This window comes from Colobus angolensis, unplaced genomic scaffold, assembly GCF_000951035.1.
Source record: "Colobus angolensis palliatus isolate OR3802 unplaced genomic scaffold, Cang.pa_1.0 Scaffold154, whole genome shotgun sequence".
Taxonomy (NCBI): Eukaryota; Metazoa; Chordata; class Mammalia; order Primates; family Cercopithecidae; genus Colobus; species Colobus angolensis.
Window position 1 is genome coordinate 3,899,092 of NW_012114644.1, and position 7,081 is coordinate 3,906,172.

Genomic DNA, 7,081 nt, shown 5'->3' on the forward strand with positions numbered 1-7,081 from the left:
ATGGGGTATGTGAGATATTTCGATAAGACATACAAGGTGTAATCAAATACATACAATGTAGATAGACATACAGTGTATAGTCACTTATAATAATCACGTCAGGGTAAATGGGGTAACCATCACCTCAAGCACTCACCATTTCTTTGTGTTACAAACATTACAATTATATTCCCTCTGTTATGCTAAAATGTACCAAAGCCTGGGCACAGTGGCTCATGACTGTAATCCTAGCACTTTAGGAGACCGAGGTGGACAGATTGCCTGAGCTGAGGAGTTTGAAACCACCCTGGGCAACATGGTGAAACCCCGTCTCTACAAAAATACAAAAAAAAATTAGCCAGGCATGGTGGCATACATCTCTAATCCCAGCTAATCAGAAGGCTGAAGCGGGAGAATTGCTTGAGCCTGGTAGGTGGAGTTTGCAGTGAGCCAAGTTTGTGCCACTCCACTCCAGCTTGGGCCACAAAGTGAGACTCAGTCTCAAAAAAAAAAAAAAAAAAGAAAGTACAACAAATTATTACTGACGATAATCACCTGGTTGTACTATCAAAAACAAAATCTTATTTGTTGTACCCATTAGCCATATTTTTGTACCCATTAGCCATCCCCTCTCCCTCAACTCCACCTTTCCCAGCCTCTGGCAACCGTCATTCTACTCTATCTCCATCAGTTCAATTGTTTTAATTTTTAGCTCCCATGAATGTGTGAGAATGTGCAGTTTGCCTTTCTGTGCCTGGCTTATTTCACCTAACATAATGTCCTGCAGTTCCATCCATGTTGCTGCAAACAGCAGGATCTCATTCTTCTTTAATGGCGGAATAGTTCTCCCTTCTGTACGGACACCATGTGAACACTTAGGCTGATTCCATGTCTTGGCTGTTGTGAACAGAGCTGCAAAATAAGTGGGAGTGCAGACATCTCTTCAGTATACAGATTTCCTTTTTTAATATATATATACACTTAGCAGTGGAATTTCTGCATTGCATGGTAGCTCTATTTTTAGTGTTTTTTTTTCTGTTGTTGTTTGTTTGTTTGGTTTGGTTTGGTTTGGTTTTGAGACGGAGTCTTACTTTGTCACCCAAGCTGGAGTGCAGTGGCATGATCTCAGCTCACTGCAGCCTCCGCCTCCTGGTTTCAAGCAATTGTGCTGCCTTAGCATCCTGAGTAGCTGGGACTACAGGCGCCCGCCATCACGCCTGGCTGATTTTTGTATTTTTAGCAGAGATGGAGTTTCACCATGTTGGCCAGGCTGCTCTCGAATTCCTGACTTCAGGTGATCCACCTGCCTCAGCTTCCCAAAGTACTGGGATTACAGGCACGAGCCACCACACCTGACCTATTTCCACTTTTTTTTTTTTTTTTTTTAAGGAACCTCCATTTTGTTCCTCAAAGTGGCTCTACTAATTTGCATTACCATCAACAGTGTACAAGGGTTCCAGGGCGGATTACTTCAGATTGAGTGGTCAGAGAGGGTTCCTTTGAGAAGACTTCTGAGAGTTGGCCATGGGAGGATATGGGGAGAAGCCTTCTCAGCTGAGGGAACAGCAAGGTCAAAAGCCCAGAGGTGAGAAAGCAAGCTTGGCACCTTCCGGGAGCAAGCAGGCATTGGCTCTGATAATACCTCCTCCTGCTAAAATGACAACTCTGGGAGGGCAGGGTCCTTATTTCCTGTCTATTTATCTATCTATCTATCTATCTATCTATCTATCTATCTATCTATCTATCTATTTATCTATCTATCTATCATCTATCTTTAATTATTTATAGAGTCAGAGTCTTGCTCTGTTGTCCTTTGTATTAGTCCGTTTTCATGCTGCTGATAAAGACATGCTCTAGACTGGGTAATTTATAAAGAAAAAGAGGTTTAATAAACTCACAGTTCCACATGGCTGGGGAGGCCTCACAATTATAGTGAGAGGCAAAAGGCACGTCTTACATGGCAGCTGGCAAGAGAGAGAATGAGAACCAAGTGAAAGGGGTTTCCCCTAATAAAACCAACAGATCTCACGAGACTTATTCACTACTGTGAGAACACTATGGGGGAAATCACCCCTATGATTCAATGATCTCCCACCGGGTCCCTCCCACAACATGTAGGGATTATGGGAGCTACAATTCAAGATGAGATTTGGGTAGGGATACAGCCAAACCGTATCATCCAGACTGTAGTGCAGAGGTGTGATCATGGCTCATTGCAGCCTCCAACTCCTGGGTTCAAACAATCCTCCCACCTCAGACTCCTGAGTAGTGGTGACTACAGGTGTGTGACACTACCTCTGGCTAACTTTTAAATTTTTTGGAGAGATGGAGTCTTGCTATTTTGCCTGGGCTGGTCTCAAACTCTTGGTCTCAAACAATCGTCCCATCTTGACCTCCCAAAGAGCTGAGATTACAGGTGTGAGGCATGATGCCTGGCTGGTTCTCATTTATTTAATTATTACCTTTGTCATGGTTTGCTTGGTCCCTGTGTGTTCCCCCACCCTCCAGAACTGACATATAGTATGGTTCACAATAAATATTTGTGGAATAAATAAGAGCTGAGCCTTCAAGGGGTCCAAAACTTGCAAAAACTTGCATGCAGTTTTTCTAGGTAGGCACGGCACGATGACACCCAGCTGCATGACTATTTCAGGGTGTTCATTGGCTCCTCTGGTTGATCTTTTGACACCTGCATAGGAATTCCCACTTCTCCAAATCTGGGGGCCACATCTTTAGAGTTTTCAGCTCTCTGTCTCTCAGGAATGAAGAAGACAACATCACGAATTGCAGCCAGAGTGTCTGGATGTTGAATCCCAGCTCCATGCTGGTGCCTTTGAGAAGTGACTTAAGCTCTCTGTGTGCCTTATTTCGGCCTCTGTAGACAGAGATCATCATAGTGTCTCTCGTGGGGCTGTTTGATGATTTGGTGAGGTAGGTGCAAAGAGCTTTTTGCAATTGCAAAAAGTCTGGGATATCATTGTGCACTGTAAGAATGAGCTGTAATGGTTATCATTGATACTTGTTGTTGGGATTAAAAGAAATCGTCTTGGCAGGGCCTGGAACACAAGAGGTACTAGAAAAATAATGACATGCTGGCTGCTCACAAGGCTTCCCAGGCCACGCTGGCATGTCTGGGCAGGGCCACCCACCCCTGAGATCAGATGGTATTTCTCCTCCCTGCTGCCACCCTCCGTTTCTGCCCCAGGCAAGTCTCTGCCTCCTTCACTGGGCTGTTTCTTCTTTTCCTGTGTCTCTCTGTCCTTCTCTTTGAACTTCTAGATCAGTCACTCTGTACTTCTCTGACTCTCTCCTCTGAGTCTCTCTTTGTCACTTGTCTAGGTCTTTCCAGGGCTCTGGGTCTGTCTATATCTCCACCTACACCTTTCTGAGTGAGCATCTCCCTAACTGCCCACCTCTTCCTTCCTCTGTGGGTGTCTCTTTCCACCTCTCTCCGCTTCTCCCTCTAACGGTGTCCTGTGCCTTTCTCAGATTCCTTCTCCCTGTTTCACTGGGTCCCAGTTATTCCCTCCACCCCTTCCCACCTTCTTCCCTCCCTCCCTCTCCTTCCCCCTTTCCCTCCCTTCCTCTCCCCCTTCTCTCTCTGGCACTTTCTCTTTCCTTCTCTCTCTGTCTCTCCCTGGTTCTCTCTGTCTCTCCCTTTCTTTCCATCTCTCCCTGGTTCTCTCTCTCCATCTCTCTCTCCCCTCCCCACCGCTCTCTCCCCATCTCTCCCTTGTGCTGTCTCTCTGTCTCTCTCTTTGTCTCTCTCTCTCTCTTCATCTGTCTCAACCTTCCATCTCTCCATCTGTCTCAACCTTCCATCTCTCCCTGGTGCTCTTGGTCTCTCTTTCTCTCTCTCTGTCTCTCTCTTCCCCCCTCCATCTCTCCTTGGTGCTCTTCGTGTGTGTCTCTTTCTGTCTCTCTCTCTCTCTCTCTCTCCCATCTCCCCCTGGTGCTATCACCTCTCTTTCTCTCTCTCCATCTCTCTCTGTGTGTCACTCCCTCTATCTCTCCCTGGTGTGTGCTCTCTCTCTCTCCATCTCTCTCTCTCCTCCCCCCATCTCTCTCTGTCTCCATATCTCCCTTGCGCTCTCTGTCTCTCTCTCTTTCTCTTTGTCTCTCTCTCTCTCTCTCTCTTTTCATTTCTCTCACCACCCCCATCTCTCCCTGGTGCTCTTGGTCTCTCTTTGTCTCTCTCTGTCTCTCTGTCTCTCTTCTCCTTTCTCCATCTCTCCTTGTTGCTCTTTGTCTTTCTCTCTCTTTTCATCTCTCTTCTCTTCTCTCTCTCTCTTTCTCTTTCTCTCTTCTCACTCTTCTCATCTCTCCGTGGTGCTGTCTGTCTCTCTTTCTCTTTCTCCATTTCTCTCCGTCTCTCTCTCTCCGTCACTCTCTCCTCTGTCTCTCTTTCCGTCTGTTTCTCTGTCTCTCTCTCTTTCTCTTTGTCTCTCTCTCTCTCTCTCTCTTTTCATTTCTCTCACCACCCCCATCTCTCCCTGGTGCTCTCGGTCTCTCTTTGTCTCTCTGTCTCTCTTCTCCTTTCTCCATCTCTCCTTGTTGCTCTTTGTCTTTCTCTCTCTTTTCATCTCTCTTCTCTTCTCTCTCTTTCTCTTTCTCTCTTCTCACTCTCTCATCTCTCCGTGGTGCTGTCTGTCTCTCTTTCTCTTTCTCCATTTCTCTCCGTCTCTCTCTCTCCGTCACTCTCTCCTCTGTCTCTCTTTCCGTCTGTTTCTCTGTCTCTCTCTCTCCCCCATCTCTCCCTGGTGCTCTCTGTCTTCCCTTCTTCCTTCCTGTCTTCCTTTCTCTGTCTCCCTCCTCTCTCTCTCTCTCTCTCCTCTCTCTCTCGCTCCATCTCTCCCTGATGCGCTCTCTCGCTGTCTCTCACTCTCTTTCTCTTTGTCTCTTTCTCCTGCCTTCTGTCCCCCTGGAAGCTTTTCTCTTGCACTCTTCTTACTTCCCCAGACTCTTTGCCCACATACCTCTCTTTCTGGCTCTCTGCCTGTGGGAAGGAGTAAGGCGGAGGTGATAATGTAACTGTCATGATTCCAGAGGGTGGGGTGAAGGATAAGGAGGAGACCAGGAAGGAATACTTTCTTTCTTCTCACCCATCCATCAAACTAGCCTCAAAGATGCCTCCCCCAGCTCCATGGCTGCTGAATTGGGCGGGTAAGTCAGACCACTGCCTCCCTCCCCCAGGGAAGGTCAGACAATGAATCATACAGAACCAGAGGGAGTGAGGGGCTCAGGCTGGGAGACAGAGGCTGCAGTCAGGTGGAGCTTCCCAAAGGAGACAGGCAGGCTCAGGGCTCTCTCCCTCAGCCTCCAGAAAAGGTGAAAAGCAGTGGAATCAAGATGTCAGTGGAGGTTTTGGGGAGCCCCCAACTCAGCTGGGCTGAGGCCTGAGGAATCCAGTTCCTAAAGCCCCAAAACAGAGACCTTTGAGAGCAGAAGGAGGGATGCCTGGCTTCCTCCCCAGCCCACTGGCTCTGGGATTCAACAAGAGAGAAAGTGCTTTGCTGCTTGTCCCCTTTTGGGTGTGTGTGTTGCGGGGGACACTTCTTGGTCACTATAGTGTATCTGATAAGTCCATAAGTCATGACCCCACCCACTAGAGAAAAATATAAAAGATTTACTGTCCCAACACCTACACTTCAGCACTAGGGATCTCCTCACCCCAGCCACAGGTCTCAGTATCTCTTACCCACTTCCTGATACATTCCAGCCTGTCCCAGGATGTCCAGGTAGGCTCACCACACTCTTTCCATCCTTCCATCTATCTACCTACCTACCTATCTATCTATCTATCTCTCCTTTTATCTTTTCATCCTTCTGTCCATATTTCCATAAATTCATCAAAAAATCCATTCATTATTTCCTCTGTATAAATATCTTTCACTCTATTATCTATACATGTACCAATTAACTTTCCACTTTCATTAACTCTTTCATCATTCAACAACTTATTAATATTTACAACCACCTTTCCAATCACTATTCATCTATCTCACTCCATGCATCCATTAACCGTTCACCCATCTATTAAGTCTCTCATCCATCCACCCGTTAGTCATTCCAGTCATAAACGCTTCCTTACATCCATCCATCAATCGAGATAACTTCATTAAATTCCTATTAAATTTCTAGTGTATTGGAATAAGACTCTCAATCCACACATTTGATAATCTCTAAATGTTTCTTACTACACAGCAACCCCTTTTGTGTAGGCATATCAATGTACAAGTGTGAGCTTCTGTGTACACATATGTGCATGTGTCCAGAGAATCCAAGTGATATATAGAAAATAGAATTAATATCCCCATTCCAGGGCATTCTATATGGCATTCTAGCCATACCTCCACCCACTTTCCTATGCATTAACCCACTTAATTATTTATGTATGCAGCTTCATGTCTCTCCTATAAGAAATGCTCTTTGATTTTCCCCTATCATTCCTAGACTGATTCCCTTTTCCTCCAATTCAGTCTGGACTTTTTTTTTTTTTTTTTTTTTTTGAGGATCCTGAAGGCATGGAACATTACTGTCTTGACTGACCTTTGAAAGTTGGGAGCGGCTTCCTTGACAGCACAGTCTAGAGCTTTCATAATCCCTCCCTATCACTGTGTAGCACAGAATTAAACACAGGAAGGGAGGCAGGCAGAAGCCTAAGACTGAGATCCTGGCAGGTGTAGCTCTGGCCAATGGAGAATGATGGAGGATTCTCTGATGCTTCTCCAGGAGGCCAGCTACATACAGGAGGAGTTCCAGAAGACCATGGGCATGGCTGCAACAGGGAGAGGACTGCTAGGTGACTGGGTGGTTATGGAGAACTCATGGTTATGGAGAAGATGGGCCTTACTGGGATAAAGCTTTGGAATGGGAGAGGAGGGAAAATGCTAAGAATTCACTGAGATTTATGGCCAGGTTTCATATTGAACATAACATAAGCTGGGTGCAGTGGCACACACTTGTAGTCCCAGCTACTCAGGAGGATGAGGCAGGAGGATCACTTGAGCCTGGGAGGTCAAGGCTGCAGTGAGCTCTGTATGTTCTATTGCACTCAAGCCTGGGAGATACAGTGAGACCCTGTCTAAAAAAAAAAAAAAAA